The 13,798-nt window shown below is 35.7% G+C and overlaps 1 long non-coding RNA gene across 1 annotated transcript; it reads right to left on the reverse strand.

Annotated features, from left to right (window-relative positions):
* Positions 1,418-3,391, reverse strand: LOC109949135. Its single transcript, XR_002271619.1, has 2 exons — positions 3,160-3,391; positions 1,418-2,165 (listed from the first exon to the last, which is right to left on the reverse strand). It is a non-coding gene; the product is annotated as an uncharacterized LOC109949135 (long non-coding RNA).

Raw genomic sequence — 13,798 nt, forward strand, 5'->3', positions numbered from 1 at the left:
TGGCTTTTAAGAATATTACAATCTCCACATCCCTCTCTCTCTCTCTCTCTCTCTCTCTCTCTCTTGTCAACTTCATTGACCTCCCAACAAAATTTCCAACTCCCACTTTTGCTTTGCATTTTGAACAAATATATTTAATTATAAATTTAATCTACAACCGTGTATATAATAATGATAATAATAATCTCCTCGTACTAATTGGCCTGCCACTCACTCACAATTGTTGCATTATTTTTTGACTGCTGATCATATTCCTGACATTATATCATACTCTTTTTTGGTGTTTAAACTGTGGACTACGATCGTTGGGCTTCCTTTTGTAATTCTTTCTCTTTCTTCCTTCAAAAAAAAAAAAAAAAAATTATGTCTGAGAGAGAGAGAGAGACTTTGTACGTTTGTATGGTAACAAACATGTAATCTTAAGAAAGAACCTTCTATAGCTAGCAAACATGTAAACATAATGAGTGAGCCAATCTAAAGAGAGAATGACACATTTTAGGAAAAATGTCGGCATTCTGATTTCAAACGCCTTATAAATAATTACTTATCAAAATCATTATTCACACCTTATGTTTCTCTTAAAAGGTTATTTCAACAACAAAAAATTAACCAAATTAGAAATGTTTAGTAATGAAATTGTGCACACAAACAAATTTTGAATGACTCAATGATTGAGCCGTCGTCTCTCTAAATACTTTCTTGAAGGGTATTGACCATTTTGATCCTTCGGTACATGCAAGAAAGCATAGTTTTGGAACTCAGAGATCATTCACATTTCACTTATTTCTCAATCAACACACTTAAACATTTGATCACTAGGAAAATAGGTTTAAATTTCAGCGGATAGGAAACATCAAAGGTTAACCAAACCCTACACCTTTTACTTTGCTCTTTTTCTTCTCGTGTTGTTTCAAACATTAAAATAAAAAAATAAAAGAAAAATGGTAGAGGGAGTTGCTGGGGCAGCCTGGAGGCCCAAAGCAAGTAAGCCCATATAGTTAGTGCCCATTTTAAATTATGCTGTAGGATATTTTCATCACCTTAGTTTTGCTTTGCTTGTGAAATGCGGTCTAAAATAAACATCAGAGTAAGACAGTGGGTCCCTGTGACCCAATATTTTGTTTACAAACCTTATGATGTATTCTGTTTTTTCTGGACACTTCTCGCCTCCCCTCTCCTTCTCTCCAACACCACGACAGGACGAAGTTGGAGATCATCTTGAAATAAAGAAGATCGTGGTAACAAAAAGTCCTCACCCGAAAGAGCTAACAAAAAGTTGAGAATTTTAGGGTTTTTACGAGTATATATTTACCTATAAAAATTTTTAGCTAGAGCGCGCTAGGCTGGTTAAACTGGATCAGACTTTGAGTCTATTGTTTGGTGCTATACTTAACTTTGGACTGGACTGGACTAGACCTCAAAATATTTTTTTAATTCTTTTTTTTTTTTTTGCACTTATTAAAAAAATGCACATAATTAAAATTGAGAAAGCCCTATCACATACTACTTCTAAAATAGCTAAAAACATATCCAAATTTAACAAAGCAATTAAATACCTATTTGATTTTGCCCATCAAAATACAACAAGTCCAAAATATAACAAAGTAAATACTCAAAACTACATCTCAACCACGAGATCTATGATCTCTAAGCAATGTCGTCACATACTCGTACCCATCATCACCCTCATCTAATGTCTTCAACACATGCACTTTTGCCGATTCAATAAATAAATTAAGTAAAGAGATTCTATATGAAACAGAAAATTCCATCTTTTTTAACTCATCTCCAACAAATTTATGATCATCATCTGCATTCTGCTTTTTTAGGCTCTCAACCAACCTTTGCATTTTGGCGTCGGAGTTCTCCATCATACTCTCAAATGCATTGGCAATTCTTCCCAAACCATCAACCATTTTATTTCCTTGATGATGATGATTTGGATTGAGCATGAGTTTGATCATTATTATGGCTCCCATCCAACTGTACAACAGGAATGTTACTCTCAGATGCTTGATCATTAAGGGGTTGTCACCTCAATGCAACAAGCAGATCCTCTTCCAAGTAGTGATCAAAGTCCCAATCAAACCTTACAATTAGGTCAAGTTGAACTAACTCCCTAATTTGAGTAGCAATTACAGAGTTTTGCCCTGCTTCTAACAAACCTGCAAATGCCCCAATAGGAATACAAGTTAAATGAGCATAGAGTTAAATCATCACTTCATTGACCAACCTTCATTTAGAAAGCCTGATAACCGCTCAGGTAAATGCATAAAAGTCTATTTATGCAGCAATGAAACATGCACATATTAGTGATTTTTACAGCAATAAATCAAAAGAATGATAGCAATTTGAAAGGTCCACCAACAATGAGTAATTTTTGCAGCAATGAAACACATGCACATATTATTCTAATTGATCTATTTTTGCACAGGACCAAATTCCCTTTTCAGGTATTGAATATATGCATAATTTATCATTATTTAAAACTCTAGACAGTTTTTTTTGTTTAATATGGGTTATATGATTAGCTTGAAAACTTCAAAGTAAACAAACAAATTCATATGAAGCCCCTCAAATAGTTAAATTCATTATAAATCTGAGTCTGATTTCTATCAACAAAGAAAAATAGAGACATATGCGGAGTTTAGCAGAAGAGCTTTGAACAATGAGAACATGGCACCACTTCATAGATATAGTAGTTTTTTTTTTTTTTTTGTTGCATCACAAAATAAAATAGAAATTCCCAAACAATGAAATTCCCAAAACTGAAAAACCAATTACTCAATATATAAAACAGCCATAGAGTTTTCAAACCAAAAATAACAAACTTGCCTAAATAGCAGTAGCATAATTTTTTATTTCAACTACATATAGTATTATTGTAATAGAAATTTGCATAAACAAAGTATGCAAACGCTACTAACACACACCCCAAAACCCCAAATCAAAGACCCTAGAAAACCCAAATCAAAACCCAAAAAGATAATGCAGAATATTAGCATAATGAACAAAAAAAAATACTCATTTGAGTTTGAATTTTGAAGGCAAAACTTCTACACAAGCTGGTTTTTGTCAGCCCACCAAACATTAGACGAATAGAAGAGATGTAGAGAGGAAAGACATAGAGAGATGAAATCACAAGGAGGCGGAGGTTACGAAGAGAAAAGACGTAGAGAGACGAAGAGATGAGACGTGAGAAGGCGGAGGCTTCGAAACCTGTGGCTCCGCTTGGGTTTACAAAACCCTCATACAATGGTTCTTATCTGGAGCAAAAAAAAAGTCTCAACCAGTCCGATATGTATTTAAATTCACTAAACAACGGTTAGGACTATAGTCTATTTTAATTAGAAAAGTCCAGTCTAATTTGGCCAACCAAATAGGGCCTGAGTGTATTGTCTAGAAAAAATGAACGAAAATAATGAAACTAGGTTATGAGTACATGAAATTAGTTATGGAGCTAGTCAGGTACTAGGGGGTTTGCATTGCAGAATATAGATTTTAAAATACAGGATGTAGATATCGAGTAGGACAGGGGTATATTTGTATTCACATAATAGTTTTCTTTTTACTCGATGTTTTAAAGAAAAAGAAGGAAATGAGAAGCATAGATTTCAGGCTAAAGCAAATAAGGGGTTCTTTTTCAATAATTTTTTTCTTTTTGGGTCTTTCATTCTTTTGGCAAAGCAATGTACATTGTACTATGTCAGCAATATCAGTCAAAGCTCTTTACAACATTCAATGAAATTGTCAAAATACAAGGTTCAATTTTATAGAAATTTTCTCCAAGGATTATAAAGAGTTTATAAATCAAATTAAATCTTTTGGTAGCTCTTGCTCTAATGACATCTTTGATATGGATGATGAAAAATGTCCCAAATTCAAATACACTTTCTCCGGTATGGATATATATATATATATCAAATACCAGAGGGTATGTATTGATTGAAAGAAAGAGAAGTTTTGATTCAGAAATGAGGAGATATATTTAAATAAGCGATATTAAAAAATAAAGAAATCGAACCTGTAATCTCAAGTGCTGCAGTAAACTTTCTTTACCACTCAAGTTACAACTAGTTTTGATTGAGAGAGATGTTTATTTCTTCTTCTAATTACTGGTAAATTAATTAAGAGGGACAGGAAGAAGAAGAGCGAGAGGTTTTTATGGGAGAAAAATAGGGTAAGTAGCCCGCCTTGAAAGCCGGGCAGACAAAGACGGGACTGCCTTCAATGCGCAGGAGGAGAGGGCAGGTATGGTCGCCATCACTTCACCCCTTCTCTCTCCTGCCCGACGTGCCCGTCAGATGTGAAAGGACAACAAAGCTGCAGCTGCTGCTTCTGCTTCTGCTTCTGCCAACCCCTCTGCTGCTAAAACGACAGTGCGTTCAGCGAGGGGTCAATCATAAAGCAATAGATTGCAAAATGATTTTGCCTCGGCCTCCGCACCCCGCTTGACTCTCATTGGCTCTGACACTGCCTGTGTGTCTTTGCTGTATCCCTAGCCCCATCTTGCCACCACGGACCACCCATGACACGTCACGTCGTTGGGCACGTGCGAAGGATTTTAAAAGCATAATGCTTGAGTTTATTTTTATGCTTTTTGTTGTCCGTCCAAAATAAAATAGAATAAATAAAAAATAAATAAATATTCTGCTGTCCAAAAAAGAATTACACCATCTTATTCGCCCGCGCGGGAATTTCGGCTTGCAATGCGTTGTAAACGTATAAATAATGGTTTTGTGTGCTTCTCAGTCTTCTGTTAGTTGCTTCTCATTTCTTTGTTTTTCTCGATTGACTCTCTTTATTCTGCTAAATTCGTAGCGTCCATGCATGTGACAGTCCTTCTCTTTTCATAGATTTGTTTTTTGTTTTTGTTTTTGTGTTTATATATTTCTTTCTTTTTTTCACACAAGAATAAATAAATTAATAATATATATTCAAAAATAGGCAATAATTCACATGCTTCTGTTTTTACTTACGCATACATAAAGAAGTTAATAGAAGTTGAAATCTGGCATTCACAATTCAGCCACAAATTCAAGATAGGGTACATTAACAGTATCTAGAAAAATATGATTTTCCTCCGATCACAACCACAAAAGGGGCAATACAAATATATTGTATAAAGCTAGCTACGCTTGGTTAAGCCAGATATTACCAATAGAAAACTTAAAACTAAAAGCTCTTTGAAAGAGAGACTCCAAATGCGCACAATAAACACACATTCTGTTGATGAAACTTAAATTGACTAAGAACCAAGGATGTATCCAATATTTTAAGTGGATTGGGTTGGATTTACCTTCTAAACTAACTTGATGGCATGAGCTAATTTTATTGATAAAGAAAATGTTACACGCAGTTAGAGGGGACATAATGAGTCGTACCTCCTTAAAGTGCATCTTGCACATACGATAAAAACTAGTTAAAAAAAGAAAATAATAAATAAATATGCAATGCATCATACAAAATAAATTTTATTTAAGTTGCCTCCTTTAAGGCTTCAAAGAGTTAAAATTACTAATTATTAATTTATTATCGATATTATCAGCTAATTCTTTTTCAATGTGAAGTATCATACAATCAACAAGAAACTCATTCTCTATCTTGTTTTGAAGGCCATTTTTGATAAGTCTCATATATGAAAATGCGTGTTCTATTGTTGCTACTTGATGATGCATTATTCTTTTTTCTTTTTTTTTTAAATGCAAAATATTCTTTGTTCCCTTAGAATTTCAATGATGATCCGATATTGTATAAAGAATAACCTAAGAATGATATATAGAACATGTAAGCAACTAGGTGTGAAACAATCTCTAGTAAGATAAAACAATAATGGATATATATATACATATACAGGGAGCTTCGATTGAGGGATTTCTCAAATAAATTTATTTGAGGGACACCTTTGTAGGGCCCACTCCGTATTGTATTTCACTAATCCAAACCATCTATTTTATAGATACTCATTCAAAGATCATCTCCACAAAAAATCATTTGAATTTGATATCATTTGACAACTCAATTGAATTATTGAAATTTTAGTACTTTATTGAAGCACCGTATTCATTGATTTTGTAGAATACAATTGGATATCGAAACGGTTTCCGATTTGTCTAATTTTTTGTAAGGATGATCTATGAATATAGACTTAAAACATAGATGGTTTGAATCGTTAAAAAAAAGGGACCCCTTTTGGGGTTTTTGAGAGATTTCTCAATAGAAGGGAACTGATACATACATATATATTAACTTATTCCTAATTTTTTTTAATAAAAAATTTCATATAATTTTAACAAATTCCTAGTAACTTAGTGAAGAAAATTACCAAAACAAACAAAAAGAGAGGAACTTCGCTTACTGATTTGCTGAATCGGTGTGCCTCTCTCGCAGCAGTCCACTTTGGTGGCTGCTTTGTTCCTCACTTCTTTTTTATATAGGTTTTTGTCTCTCACGTAGTTATGTTCTGCTTTTTTTTCTTTCCCAATCACGTAGGTGTTCTTTTATGTTGTAGGTATTGGGTCAGCTGGGTTATGTTTATCTGACTAAGTAGCTTTTTTTTTTTTTTTTTGTAAAGATTACATCACATCTAAAAAAAACGAATAACTATTCGCTAAAAACAAGAGTGAACTAATATCTACAATAGATTCTCTAAATTTTTTTAGACAAAATTTAGAGAGAAACAAAAAAACACGACTCACCCGTACACCTATCCACTTCATAAAATAGAGAGACTTTTTAAAAACTCCTAAATCTGAAAGAGATCCCTGATTAAAATATTTGATTTTGAGAACTTGGTGCAGCAGCGAGTTAATTAGGTAGTGTAATTTATCTCAATTCGTTGACACAACGTTGTTTCTGACAAAATTAAGCTACCAGTAGTTCTAGAGTCAAGTAGTGATCAAGAGTTCTCAAGATAAAGAGAGTCGAAAACCAAGCATATGTTGAAATTTTCTAGTCAAAAGCAAGCAAACTGGAAGCAGCCTCATAACTCCTCGTAGTTAACCAAACTTAGCTTGAATTTCAATGTCACAACAAGCCTACAAAATTCAAAAACATACTAATTAAGAGCAACCAAAATAATAACACATCCACAAGCCTCCATTGTCAGACTCGAGCTAGAGTAACCCAAAATTGCTCAAAATTGCCAAAACAAGTCAAACTCAAGCCAATGTGATACAATATGCAAATTCCAAGTCCTTACATGCAAAAACAATTATTTAAGCATCCTTATTTTATATCCTTAGTGGAAATCTCTTCTTGTCTAGCCATCATTATCTGAGGCAAGCTGCTGTAAGAAATCTATTACTTTGTGCTGCCAAGCTATTAGAAGAGACGTCGAAAATATCCTCTTTAAAACTCTTGTGCTTCAATCTCCCATGCCACAAGGTGTTAGCGAGATTCTAGCTTAATTAGGATATTTATTTCCTAGTTTATTAGAATTATATTTCTTTCATTTTTGTACAGATATTGTGTAATTAAATTTTTATCTTGTTTCCTAGTTTGACCCTACTAGGGTTACATCCTTGTACTATAAAAACCTTCTTTTGAAGAATGAAATACAACCTGAAAAATATTCTATCCATATTATTTGACTTGGCATCATAGCCAACTTTTCGGGTGACCTGTGTGTTGTGCCCACCCGTGTTCTATCCCTATATTTTTTTTTCTACCTGTGCCGTGTGTGCCCTCTTGGGTTTATGTGTTGTGTTGTGTTGTGGTGTTCGTGCCATTCTTATCTTCGTGCATCTACTGTATTTGTGCCTTTGCTGTGTTCTGTTGTGTACTCTGCTGTGTTCATGCCTGTCTTCTTGCATCTGCCGTATTTGTGCCTCTTATGTGTTCCATTGTATACTCTGCTGTAATCTGTTGAGTTTCTACTGCAAGCATGAGTGATCATTCCATTGTTGGTGCTGTTGCTACTACCTCTGCAAATTTGTGTGTTTCTGATTCTATTCCAGGTACTGACTCTAATACTTGGATAATTGACACTAGTGCTTATGATCATATGATTTATGATGCTAAATTTTTTGAGGAGTTGTCTAGTAACACCCATGACCCATACATAACTAGTGTTAATGGCTTGCCCTCTCCAATTACTGGTGAGGGCACAATCTCTCTCACTCCTACTTTGTTATTGTCTCGTGCGTTACTAGTTTCCAGTATCCATTGTAACTTGTTATATGTTGGTCGATTACTTGATACATTTAATTCTTCTGCTACTTTCTATCCTACGCATTGCTCTTTTCAGGATCTCAAGACTCATGAGACGATTGGGCATAGTAAACGGATATGGGGGTTATATTATTTGACATTGCCTTCTGCACTAGTTCATGATCGTGTCGTTAATACTGTTCAAAGTTGCAGTGTCAAAGACAAACAACAAATTCGGTTATGGCATTGTCGCTTGGGACACCCGTCATTTGGCTACCTTAAGCGTCTGTTTCCATTTTTATTCTGCTCTTGTGATGAGTCTAGTTTTAAGTGTGAGATATGTATTTTGGCCAAGAGTCATTGCACTGTGTTTCCTTTGAGTGATAGTAAAGTTGCAAAGCCTTTTGATTTAGTGCATTCTGATGTATGTGGTCCAGCTCGAGTTACTTTGAACGAATTTCGTTGGTTCATCACATTTATTGATGATTGTACCCGACTCACTTGGGTTTTCTTGCTGAAAAATAAACATGATGTTGCTTCCATCCTTCCAGAGTTATGTACTATGGTGTCTACTCAATTTCATGCTCAGGTCAAAGTATTCTGAACTGATAACGGAGGCGAATATGTGAATAACACTTTGGCATCTTGCTTCCGTGCTCAAGGTATTATTCACCAAACGACAGCCCCATTAACTCCTCAGCAGAATGGTTTGTCTAAACGCAAGAATCGTCAGTTACTTGAAGTTGCTCGCTCCCTTATATTGGACATGTTTGTTCCCCATCATCTTTGGGGGTATGTTGTTTTATCTGCTGCCTATTTGATTAATCGTACTCCTAGCCGGATCCTTGATTTCAAGACTCCACATGATGTGTTTGGTGACCATGTTTCTCCTGTCTCAGTCTCCAAGTTGCCCCCTAAAGTTTTTGGGTGTGTTGCCTATGTTCATGTCTACTCTCATCAATGGAGTAAACTTGATCCTTGTGCTCTGTGATGTGCCTTTATTGGTTACTCTTCTACTCAGAAAGGTTATAAGTGCTATCATCCACCTACCCAGAAGGTGCATGTTACTTTGGACGTGACTTTCCATGAAGAAGTGCCCTATTATGTCTCTCCCTCCTCTCCAATTCAGGGGGAAAGAAGGAGTGAATTGGAGAGTCTTGGATTGGAGAATGATGTGTTTGAAGATACTGCTCTCAGGAAGGAAACGACCTGTCGTACTGAAGCAAGTGACCGGTGGCATATATCTGAAGATGAAACTTGTGGTCCTTGTGAAGAAACGACTAATCGCCCTTTGGAACTCGACCAGTCGCCCATATATGAAGATGAAGCAGGAGCTTTTGATGTCGAAACTACCATTCATACTGAAGCAAGTCACCAGTCGCCAGTATCTGAAAATAATGACAGTGATTCTTGTATTGATGAGTTCGATGCAATACCCCCCTCTGCCCTACCAGTGCCCCAATCTACTGGTGATAGTGAATCAAGTGAGGTAATTTCTAATAATCTATATGTGTCAACTTATCAGTTACCCCTACGAACCACTCGTGGAAAACTTAAAATACAATATTCTCCTTATATACATGCCAAGTCTAAATATCTCATTAGCCATTATGTGTCAACTCATCATTTGTCTAAGTCATATGCATCATATTTGTGTCAATTATCTAGTGTATGTGTGCCAACTAAGCTGCAGGATGCTTTATCTAACCCCAAATGGATGGATGCCATGAATGTTGAAATGGATGCCTTGAACAAGAATAAAACATGGGATTTAGTTCCTTTGCTACGAGAAAAAAAGCTGTTAGATGCAGATGAGTGTTTACTTTGAAGCATAAAGCTGATTGTCCCATTAACCGTTACAAGGCTAGATTGGTAGCAAAGGGTTATACTCAGACCTGTGGAGTGGATTATTTGGAGACCTTTGCTCCAGTGGCAAAGCTCAATACTGTGCGTGTACTATTATCCCTGGCTGCTAACCATGACTGGCCCTTATTACAATTCGATGTCAAAAATGCGTTTCTACATGGTAACCTCAAGAAGGAGATTTACATGGATCTCCCACCTAGTATTCCTGTAACCTCTAAGGAGGGTGTTGTGTGTAAGCTACGGAAGTCTTTATATGAATTGAAGCAGTCTCCAAGAGCGTGGTTTGGGAGATTTGTAGTGTCTATGAAGAAATTTGGGTATGTGCAGAGTAACTCAGACCATACTTTGTTTTTAAAGCGTCACAAAGGTAAATTGACAGCTTTAATTATTTATGTTGATGATATGATTGTGGCTGGACATGATCAAGCAGAAATGCAAAATCTTCAGAAGTATATGGCTTCTGAGTTTGAGATGAAGTCATTGGATGATTTGAAGTACTTTCTTGGGATTGAAGTTGCCAGATCTAAACATGGTATCTTCTGTCTCAAAGAAAGTATATTTTGGATTTACTTGCAGAGATTGGAATGTTTGATTGTAAACCAATTGATACCCATAGTGAACATAATCATAAATTGGGGTTGTATCCTGATCAAGTCCCTACAGATAAAGAGCGTTATCAACGACTTGTGGGAAAATTGATTTATTTATCTCATACACGTCCTGATATTGCATATGTAGTGAGTGTAGCGAGTCAGTTTATGCATTCTCCTAGTGAAGATCATATGGGTGCTGTGATGCGCATCTTGAGGTATATATCTGAAAGTAACTCCTGGAAAGGGGTTAATGTTTTGCAAGTATGGTCATACAGATGTGGAAGGGTATACGGATGCTGATTGGGTTGGTTCAATCACTGATAGACGTTCTTCGTTTAGATATTTCACATTTGTTGGTGGTAATCTTGTTACTTTGAGGAGTAAAAAGCAAAAAGTAGTGTCTAGGTCTAGTGCCGAGGTCAAGTACGTTGGGATGGCTCAAGGTGTGTGCAAGTTACTATGGTTGAGAAGATTGTTGAGAGATCTTGGGTTTGGACATCAGAAATCCATGGATTTGTATTGTGATAATAAAGCTGCAATTGCAATTGCAATTGCACATAACCCTGTGCAACATGATCGTACAAAGCACGTGGAGGTTGATCGACATTTTGTTAAAGAGAAGGTGGATGCTGGAATGATTTCTTTTCTGTTTATATCATCCAAGTATCAATTGTTAGATCTTCTTACGAAAGCTGTGTCTACTACGGTCTTTCTCAACTCGCTTGACAAGTTGGGCATGCGTGACATCTTTGCTCCAACTTGAGGGGGAGTGTTAGCGAGATCCTAGCTTAATTAGGATATTTATTTCCTAGTTTATTAGGATTATATTTCTTTCCTTTTTGTACAGATATTGTGTAATTAGGTTTTTATCTTGTTTCATAGTTTGACCTTACTAGGGTTACATCCTTGTACTATAAATACCTTCTTTTGAAGAATGAAATACAACCTGAAAAATATTCTACTCATATTGTTTGATTCAAGGTTCATACCAAGCCTCATTATTAACTATTACTATTGCTATCCATAAACATCAAGATGTATTGTTGGCGTGAGTCAAAACTCAGTTAGAGCAGGAAATTTTTTTCTTATTTAATAGGGAATCCTATTTTCCTATTTTAGGATGTATTTATTTTATTCCTTGTATGATAAGTCCAACTTGTACATTTTTATATTCACTTCCACATAGAAGAATACATAACAAATAATTCAATCCCATATTTCCTTTTAATTTGGTATGAGGGCGGGTTTCGACCAGGGATGGATCTAGGATTTTAAAATGGATTGGGCTAAATTTACCTTACAAAGAAACTTGACGGCATGGGTGAATTTTATTGATAACAAAAAAAATAATACACCTAGTTAGGGAGGACGTAATGAGCAATATACCCCTCAAAATGTATCTAATACACACGATAGAAGCTAGTAAAAAAAAAAAACATGCAATGCAAATACAAAAGAAAACTATTTAAGTTGCACCATTCGAGTCTTTAAAGAACTAAAATCATTAATGATTCATTCAGTATCGATATTATTAGCTAATTTTTTTATTATTTTTTTGGTTGTGTGTAAAATACTACATCACATTTTTAAAAAAATTGAAAAAAAATCCATTTGGGCTATAGCCCATATAACCCCCAACATAGATTTCGACTTGTCTCTAGAAAATAAAAAGGAAAAACACAAAAACTCACAAACCCTAGCCGCTGTGATTATCACTCGGCCAAACCAAATCCTAATTTTTTGCCGCCATCTATTCCAGTTGGTAGCGATCCCAAAATAAAACAAAACACAACCCTTCACAGATATACCTAGATCATCATGCCAGGAGGTTCCACTAATAAAATCCTTTTGGTGAGATACATGAGTCCTAGTTGTATGAACTCCACTGTAAGGCCACACTCATCAAGCAAGATGGGCGTGATCTGCAATTGAGGTTGAGTACAGGAGTGTGGCTCAAGGAGTGTGTGAGCTTCTCTGGTTAAGAAGTTTACTCACTGAACTTGGGTTTCCACCGCAGTAGGGATGGCAAAAATCCCCACATGGGCGGGTCCCCATCGAGTCCCCGACCCTAATGGGGAGAGATTTCGGGGCCAAACGGGTATCGGGTACGGGGATCCCCGAATTTGAAAAATCCCCTACGCGTATGGGTAGGGGATGATATTGGTGTCCCCATCCCCTAATCTGACTCGAAAATATATATGTTTTTTTACATATATAATTATAACATTTATGTTTAACCATAAGTTAACCTCCCTCTCCTAATTCTTCCTAATCTTTTTTGGAATTTCATATTGATGTGATTTTGAATAGTTGAGTTGAACTTTATAGTTAATTTGGATGTATTGAATGATAATTTAATATGAAATTTAATATTAAAATGTATGATAAATGTTTTTTATGCAAACAAATTCGGGAATTCTAGGCAGGTATGGGGAATAGTCCCCCGAAGGGAACGGGGATGGGGATTCCCCGAAACCTATTAAACGGGGATGGGTTCGGGGACGGGGGCGGGGATGGAGAGCGGGGACGGGAATGGTATTGTCATACTTGGCCCCTACCCGACCCGTTGCCATCCCTACACCACAGGAAATTATAGATATCTATTGTGATAATCATGCAGCTCGAGAAATTACAAACAATCCGATTCAACATGACAGAACTAAACACGTTGAAGTAGATCGACACTTTATCAAAGAAAAACTTATTGAGAAGTTAATTGATATCCCATTATCTTAGCTAATTGGCCTAATTTTGGTTTACAAAACACATGTTGTGTCTTATTAAAATACTAACGCATAGGTATATTAATAGCACTCCTCATTTTGATTGATTATTATGACTACCATAAAATAAAATAGTATACACAAGTGCCATAACCACTCCAAAATTATATGTGGGATCATACCTTTGCAAAATATGAGCCCATTAACATGTATTTAGTGATTTTTTTCCTTTTACTTTTTTTAGGAGAAATTCGAAGTTGAAATCATCCCCCTTCTAAATAAAAGAGGAAAAGTAAAAACCCATATGTGTTACTTGGTGACCACTTTCAGAGAAGCTTCCGTTTGGGGATAAAAATGACATCAAAATTACAAATTGCAACCATTCTTTTTGAAAGTAACGATGGCAGTCTGAACTTTATCCATGATAAAACTTAAAGTTCAATGACAAAAGTAATCATCATGCGA

Source organism: Prunus persica, chromosome G5, assembly GCF_000346465.2.
Source record: "Prunus persica cultivar Lovell chromosome G5, Prunus_persica_NCBIv2, whole genome shotgun sequence".
In the NCBI taxonomy this organism is placed as follows: Eukaryota; Viridiplantae; Streptophyta; class Magnoliopsida; order Rosales; family Rosaceae; genus Prunus; species Prunus persica.